The 8,698-nt window shown below is 36.0% G+C and overlaps 1 long non-coding RNA gene across 4 annotated transcripts; it reads left to right on the top strand.

Annotated features, from left to right (window-relative positions):
• Positions 1-256: 256 nt before the first annotated feature.
• On the top strand, positions 257-4,406 carry LOC147510081 (uncharacterized). Of its 4 annotated transcripts, none has more exons than XR_015216709.1 (6): positions 257-799; positions 878-971; positions 1,890-2,093; positions 2,235-2,422; positions 3,053-3,342; positions 3,458-4,406. It is a non-coding gene; the product is annotated as an uncharacterized LOC147510081 (long non-coding RNA). The 4 variants fall into 4 exon arrangements; XR_015216708.1 differs by having other exon boundaries at positions 2,227-2,422; XR_015216706.1 differs by lacking the exon at positions 1,890-2,093.
• The last annotated feature ends 4,292 nt before the right edge of the window (positions 4,407-8,698 follow it).

Below are 8,698 nucleotides of genomic sequence, written 5' to 3'. Positions count from 1 at the left end.
GTCATTCCCTGAATAGTCGTTCAAGACTTGATGGAACTGATACCTATGGAGCATCGTTCACGAGCCGGATCGTGGTAGATTAGGATAAGCCATCTACCGTAAGTGATGACGATTCATATTCAAAGACGCCACTTCTTTGCTTATTTCTACGACCACATTAGTTTCTATTGTAATTAGGATGGAGAACAAGAATTCTCCGTCGTAGTCGATGACATGACATTCACTACACCATAATAGCTTTTTTGTGATAGGGTTTTTTCGTTTTGTGACGCCAAAGAGGCGTTAGAAAATTTGTGACGCCATTATGGCGTCACTGTGTGGGTTTTGCCGTCACAATTAATCAAATAATTTATTTAATTTCTTTAAGAAATGTTTAGAAAATATACTGACGGCAAGGTGGCATCAAAGAATTTAATTTCACTAAGATACCAACGCACGTGTTGGGCATGTGCGACAAGACGAGGCGTCAACACGAAACTATGTCTAAAGACTTCGATTTCTTCTCGACCTCAACTTATTAAGAACACCAAATGAGAAACCCTTCTTCTCCACCTTTCTCGATCTATTCGAATTCCACCTATTTATGTTTTTCCCAAAATTACACCTACCGTGGATAAAGGGGTCTCAAAACCACTCGATCGAAAAACAAAAAAATAAAACTGAAAATAGGGCAAAAAAACATAGCGCTAGATCTCCCTCTTTTCAATCGTCACTAGGGTTTCTTCTCTACGTCTCTCCAATATCGCTCTTTCAATTCATTGTATTCAAAAGCCCAATTATACAAAGAACGAGCTCAACCGTAAGTTTTCTCTCCAATATCACTATTTCTATTCATTGTATTCAAAAGTTTCGATATTTACTTGAAATTTCACTGCAGAGAAGCAAGGAGGAAGTTTGGATTCCTCGAAAAGCAGCACAAAGATTATGTTGAACGTGCAAAAGCCTTTCACAAAAAAGAGGACACTTTACGGGTATAACTGTATATACTTTTTCCTATACAATAATGACATGGATGAAATTTGGTCATATATAATAATGTTTGCAATATAATTAGACATTGTAGTTTTTAGATACTTGTACCATGTACCATGTTTGTATTGTTTGCTGTACTGTTGAGTGTTGATACCTTTTATTTATCCGATTATCAGAACATGGAGCATGTTGGAAACAACAAGATTAAGTTTGATAGAGAACCTCACAGAAAAGGGCTTGGGCAATGTGTACTGTGGTTATAGTAGATCCTTATAGCCTAGATATTGTGCGGACTCTTTCATGGGAGTTTATCTATAGGAGAATTGAAGTTTATGGCTGCAATTCCATCTGGCAAGTACATCATCTGTGGTATTGGCTGATGTTCTTGATAAAATGCATGCAATATTACTGGCTGAGTCTGACCAATATGGGGATGGTGTAACCAAATTGCATAAAAGTTATCCGCATAACATGATGCCCAATCTAAACAAAGGTTCAATGGATGGGATTTGTATCAATATCATCCCAGGGAAGGCTCTTAGTGCTTCTATATAGGACTCATTATATATTTCGATTAGTAGATGGTGGCATTGCTATTGGCGTGATATCTATATTAGATGGTCCCTTTTGTGGTGATGGTCTTCTTTCAGTCTCATGTTATAGGGGGTATGTTTCTTGTTTGGGACAAATATTGTGAGGCATTATATACAGACTACCAACCTAAAGGATTTGAAGAAAGTTTTTTGTTGTTTGGAATAGTAGAGGTGCTGGACTAGTGTATAAAGTTGTAGGTTCAGATGACAAATTCAAGTTTGAACTGTCGTGTGAGATCCCTACTGTCCCTGCTATTTGTAATCCTTTTAATGTGAACATTTCTATTATTTTTTGTCAAATGAACAAATTTATTCTTCGTATAGAATTTTTATGCCCATGGAAAGTTGGACCAACAATAAGATGGAAAATGCTTGGGGAAGGTGGTTTTCTTGGTGACTAGATTGATAGCTCTAGTTCTGTTTCTATTACTGAGTCGTCAAGGTGCAATTCTTTCATAGCACCAACTGATGTGGAGGCTCAAATCATAAGTTTGGTGAATTTACTATATAATTGGAAACTATATAAAGGTATTCTGGTTTCCTTGTAAGTGCATATATACCATAAACTTCATCTATTAATTTGATTCCCTATCTGCCTATCTAATGTTGATAATTTATTTTCTTGATTTTCTCTATCTTGATTACTCAGACATTATGACAGATCTGCAGGTAATTGTTTTTATACTGCATGAAATAGACTTAAGAACTCAGTTATGCGAAAAAGTTTCCTTCGGAGCTCCGTAGCGTCCTTCATGGAATTCGTGCATTTCCAATATATGGTGTCTGTGAATGGACTCGTCAACATGCACAGTTGGCAGTTGGTGATACAATTGGACATATTCAGTGTTACGATTCAGGTATATGACTTGCAAAGGTATTTCAGACATGAAATGTAGTACAAATATATTTTTGTTAAGAATATGTAGCGTGTGATGGATCTTCATTAGAGTTGACGAGACATTGCTTTTATATATTGATAGGTATATGCTTGAAGATTTTATGATAACCACGATTCCTTTCCGAACTATATATATGAACACTGATTTGATATCATATCTAGATCAAACTTAAATTGAAATGGGAGTAATTCATGTTTTACCAAAACAATCACTAAATTGGTCAGCCTCAACTATATCTCTTTTAGGCAAGTGCACAATTCACACGAAGACCCTGAACTTCCCTCCTCATTATATGAGTGCTTAGTCCTAACAACAGTGAGGCGGGAAGGAAATTACCCAATCTCTGGCTTATTCCTTATTGGTACCATAACTAGGAATATGCTTAGCCCAATAATGGCCTCACTTTGCTGGGACACCAGATATCATGAATAAGTCCTGACCAGATTGAGTTTCACTTATGACTTATTTCTTCTAAAGTAAAATTTGGAGACATGAGGAGTTTGAAATGTAATATCAAAACAATTTTGTCTAACACGTTAATTATTAAACGTTGTTAATAATAACTTTGGTTTTTGGTTGGTTGTGCAGAAACTCAAGGAGAAGGCATCGTTTAGAAACTCGGATGAGTTTTACTATAAGATGATTAAGTCTAAAACTGTTGGTGGAGTACACAAATCAGAGTAATATACTTGTCTCTTGTTTTTAAGTTTCAAGTTCTTAAGATATATGCATTTCCTTGTTTCTCCTCGACTCCTCGTTTACACTGGCTTTTTGTGTTTTTATTACTGGCGCCAAAACAATACCCTCATGAAGAACTTGTGCTAATGAAAACCCAAGATAGTGGTTATGTCTTTCAGAAAATACAAAGTGAAAAGAAGGTAACTGAGATTACTATTAACTAAGGAGCTGGTGTCTTACATAGTTTGTTTAGTGTTATTATACAGTAGTGTTTGTTATTGATTGCTTTAATTCCTTTCCTTTTCCTTTTTGCAGAAAATTGAAAAACTGAATTCCATACTGCATTCCCTAGACAATCAGCTCACAAATAAACACATTTATTATGCAGACGACAGGTTTGTGCTTCCTGCTCTTTGCAGCTCAACCCAGATATTTTTTCTATAGAATATGGAATATGTGCCCCTTAGCATTAGTGTTATGTTAGGGACTGATGATATGAGGTCAGATGGTCCTTCTAGAATGTAATATGCAAAAGGGAGTTCAACTTCCTAAGTGCCACTAAAATAGAGGGATTTCATGATGCACATATTCATTGTAAAGTATTTTGAACTAGGGGTTTTTTTTCCAGCGTTGAGCAATCGGGAGGTTCAGGTATATTCTTATGTTGGCTTCATACTAAGTCTGTTTTCTATTTTTCTATACTGGCCCTTATTGATCATAACATTACTATTCATATTCATTGTTCTTTCTTCTCTCTTGACCCAAACTACCCGTCTTACAAATCCAGGGATTTTCAATGCAAATAAGGTAAAACGGCTGGTTTGTGCCCCACTTATGCGAAAAAGCTTGATATTTTGATGCAGGTCACTCTTCAACCGTAAAGGATCGAAGCTTCAATCTGTAAAGCTTCTTCTGCAATTCAAGTTTGTTACAAGGAGCAATTCAAGTTTGTTACAAGGTAGTATGTATATAGAGTCAATTCTTCAATGTTAGATTCGACAGTGAGCCTGCATTAAGCTTGGCTGAGAGAAGTTCAAAAGAAGGCTATGAAGACAAACTATGGTGGGCTGGTTTTTCTTGTTGTTTTATAAGTCGTTGTCCACTGGTTCCTTGTAAGTGTTAGAACTAGTTCTTTGTAAGTGTAGGCGTGTTAATACAATTTGTTGAGTGAAATTTACTATGTGGGACTACGCATGTAGCAGGGTTACAATTATATTGTTTGTTGAGAATACAATGTTATATATATTAAATATTTTTAATACAAGATTTCTTCTTTTATTTGTGTGGTAATCAGATGTGGATGGATGAATGGAAACAATTGTATAGTAGTGATTAGACAACTTGCAGGTAGTTTCTAAATATATGGCAACAGGTGCATTATTATGCTTTTTTAAAAAAACAAAACGAAAATATGATTAGAGACGCCAGAATCCCGTCACAAATTTAAAATACCGTCACAAAATTACTGACGCCAAAATGCCGTCACAAATTCAAAATACCGTCGGAAAATTACTGACGCCAAAATGCTGTCACAAATTCAAAATACCGTCACAAAATTACTGATGCCAAAATGTCGTCACAAATTACTGACGCCAATATGCCGTCATAAATTTTTGTGACGCAAATTGAGACACCTAAATTGTGACGCCTATTTGGCGTCACAAATATTATTTGTGACGCCAAATAGGCGTCACAAAAAAAGCTATTTTGGTGTAGTGATTAGAATTCAATAAATATGTGGTAGCTTTAGTTTCGGGATTACCAATACCTGATCCTGTTCACACATGGGGATATATGACCGATAATGCATACCTTTATGATTATACATATTTCCACGAGTATTATGGGGGAGGGATATTTCGAATAATGGACCAGGGGCGATATAATATTGCCCTCGGTAGCCTGTCCCTAAACGTAGGCACCACCATGTTATTCATCCTGATGAATATTTTGGGGGAATGGCAGTTCACTTCTGCAAACAGTACTGCTAGTGACATTTTCCTTGCTTTAGCTGAGGTACGTCGCCGATATGACATTCCTCGAAGTTTTAGTCGCTAGTCTTAAGAGAGCCCAAAGCATGAGGCGTAAGTATCTTCTTATGCCTGTTTTGGTAAGCCGCATCATGCGTAGTTGTTTACCTGTATTCTGTGCCCAATTCACAGATTGGAAAAGGGTTGAAGTCATGAGACCCACCAATTGGGTGGTTCGCTCATTGCGAATTATGACTTGGCCGGGATGGCAGGTGCAACCTCATTTGGTCGCCCCGTACACCCCATCAGACATAATAACACTTAACAGGTTAACATTAGTAGATGATAAATGGCGGCAAGCTTGGCAAGTTGTTATGGCAGGCAGGATGCGAAGGAACCTCACTTCTTTATAGAAGAGGAGGATGACGAGTAAACGTTGGAGTGGAGGTAACTTTTTAGTTTCAGTTAGTGTCTGCTTATGTCCCAAGCAATTTAATTACATTAACCCCATAATGGGTGGAACTCTTCAGAGTTTCGTCGCTTTTTTTTTTCCTATATTAGTATGTTCTAACCTTGTTTTGCAGATGTTCCGAAATTTCACGCGTTTCCATGGTATTTTTCTACCCTCTTTATTTAAATGCTTTGAGGACAAAGCATGCTTCTTGTTTGGGGGCATAGAAACACGTGTAATTAAGGCATCCTGTTAGGATATAGATATGTATAATATGCATTTGTTTTCAAGTTAAAATTTTCAAAAATATAAATAAATAAGTTTATGCTATATACTTAGGAATATTGGTATTGTTTTCTTTCTCTATGCTCTTAACAATCTAGAAGTCTCAATGTAGCTTTTGCATCGTAATAATTGTTAGAAACTTAGGTTAATATGTAGGTAATAATCTTTGCATCTATCTATAAATATATTACATGAGTATCTATGATTGTTAGCGAAGAGTTTATGAAATCTAGGCTAGAGTACTTATTCTACAAATCCTGTGAGAATATAGCCTAAAGCCTTATATGAGCTAAACATTTGAGAAATGACACAAGAGAGAAGTAAAATCCGATAGAGAAATCACACGCCCACTTGCTTGATCACTATGCCATATCCTAAGCGAGAATTTAGGCCTTTTTTGGATCGATATAGCCAGAAATTCAAACCTATGAATTATTTTCCGCTAGTCGCCCCACTGAGCCTTTCTTTAGCCTTCCATAAACCATAATTCCTTTACCCTATTACAAAAACAAAACAAAATAAAAAATTCAACTTACCTAATCTAGAATAAGTCTGAGAATAGAATGAGTGAAGAAAGAAGAAGAGAAAAACCTGTGTAAACCAAAATTAGTTAGTTGCTTAAAAAAAAAGAAAAGAAGTTTCCATCCAAGGAAAAGAAAAAGAAAAATAGAAATAAATAAAAACTCCAAAAATAGAATAAAAGGGAGTCAAAAGCCAAAGAAAAGAAAAAGAAGAATATGGCTAAGGATGAAAACAAAGTATAGAAGCAAAAGAAAATAACAAGGTTTTCTCTAAGTTACATAATGTGAAGACTCTATTATCTCAGACTTGTCCTTTTGAATATCCATTTCCTTCCTTCTTAAACCATCTCCTAATCCCCGCAACACCTAATAAAGACCTTTAGCTCAATTAGGAATAGGTTAGTATGATAGTAAGTGGCAGATATGTTTGATCGACTCCGGCTTCCTTGTTTGTCATTGAGATTGTAAGGTAAAGTGTGCCCATCGCATTAATCGGAGCAAATGAAAACTTGAGCGGAAAAATCAGAGTGGTTTTTGTCTTGACATTTATGTGAGGACCTACTTAAGGACGCTATTCCGAGTTTTCAGAAATGAACCTGCTAGGCATTTCATAGTATTACTCATAGTATATATATTTGTATCATAGGTGATTGATTATTATGCACATATTAGTTTAGGTTTTTGACTTGGTTATTCTTATTCATTTGCTAGTGAGATGTATAGATAGTTGAGACATGAATGAGGAAACAATAGTTTTATTTCTTAGTCGTTGTAGTATAGATGAAGTTTGTGAGTACCTTCACTGGAAAACTCTCACGAGGCTATAACTTGTCCACTAGGGAATTCCTAGTGGTTTAAGGTCTTTTTGTATATGGTCAATGCAATCGCACTCAGCGAAACGAGAGTAGTTAGAACTCCATTTTTGGTCACTTATTCTAATTTCTCATATTTGCTTGAGGACAAGCAAAATGCTGTTTGGGGGTGGTTTGATAAGAGCCCAAAACTGTAGTTTGAACCCTCAGAATGTCATACTTTTTTAGACCAATTATATGAGTAATAATTAAGAGTTAATACCGATTCACGTGTTTTATGTGTTTCAGGCTTCAAAGTCAATTATGTGCAGAAATGTGCCACTTTGATGAGATAAAGGAGCAATGGTTGGTTGCTAAGGAGTTCTGTGATTAAAGGCCAAGATTCAAGAAGACAAAGCCTTTCTAAGCCCGGTCAAAGCTGAAAAGTTAAAGTCAACGCGGGCAGAAACAACACACAAAGTCAGCAGAACTTCCAAAGGCCGTATCTTTGGACTCAAACCTCGGAATTGGGTCTACCTTATGTCAAAACGACCGGCTCGGAAAGAGATTTCCAATGGTCCAAGCCTTGGCCCAATTAGAAGAGCAGAAGTGGACGAAAAGTCTGTCGAAGCCAACTACAGCTGAAGAGGCCTTTTTGGACTGAAAGAATTGGGTTTTGGGCCAGATTTCTCTGGCCCAAAACATGGCTCCAAGCCCATGCACGATTTTTGGATCTGAAACATATAAAAAAAAAAGCTTAGCTCTTTGTTAATGGTAGCTAGTTAGACCTAAAACTATAGATAATTCTAGATCTAGTTTTCATTAAATAAAATTAAGTTTAGTTCATTTCGATTCTTGTTTTAGATTAATCTTTAGAATCATTATTCTTCATTAGTTTGATAAATAAAATAGCTAGTTTGTCAATTTCGATTTTGTCATTTCAATTTATAGATCTAATTTTAATTCTTGTTGAGTATCATTTCTGAGTTGTTAAATTAGATTGAAGTATTGTTAGTTAAATTAGCCAAGTTAGAATTTTGGTATGATGTTTAGTTATAATTCAATGAGAAATAATGGTTTGATGAATCAAGGCTAAAACCTCCATTAGAGGGGTTGATGAAGCCTTGATGAAAACTTAGTTTTATAGTGTAGAGTCGTTGTAGAGTCTATTCCATTCTAGAAGGTCGTGTTTCGCCATGAGAATGGGTGGACGATCTCACATGCTAGTTATAATTGGCAGAAATGCCATGCTAATTAGGGATTAGAACGAGCAATTCTTACCGTAAGAACGTAAGAATTGGATTACAACAGTCTATGCTAGGTGATTAAGTTGGATTCGAGGTGAATTCACTTCCCCTCTAATTCTTTATCTAGATTCACATTTCAGTATTCCATAGCATTCCGTTATTCGTAACTTGTCAATTAAATCCACCCCGTAGTATAGAATTCCCCTCGTAAATCTCTCACTAGACATAAGACTGATTAGTTAAGTAAGAAACCATTCCATGCTAAAGAACTAGGAGTGGAACGAATTTGTT

The sequence above is a fragment of the Coptis chinensis genome, chromosome 3 (genome assembly GCF_015680905.1).
Source record: "Coptis chinensis isolate HL-2020 chromosome 3, ASM1568090v1, whole genome shotgun sequence".
In the NCBI taxonomy this organism is placed as follows: Eukaryota; Viridiplantae; Streptophyta; class Magnoliopsida; order Ranunculales; family Ranunculaceae; genus Coptis; species Coptis chinensis.
This window is presented reverse-complemented; position numbering and strand designations above follow the sequence as displayed.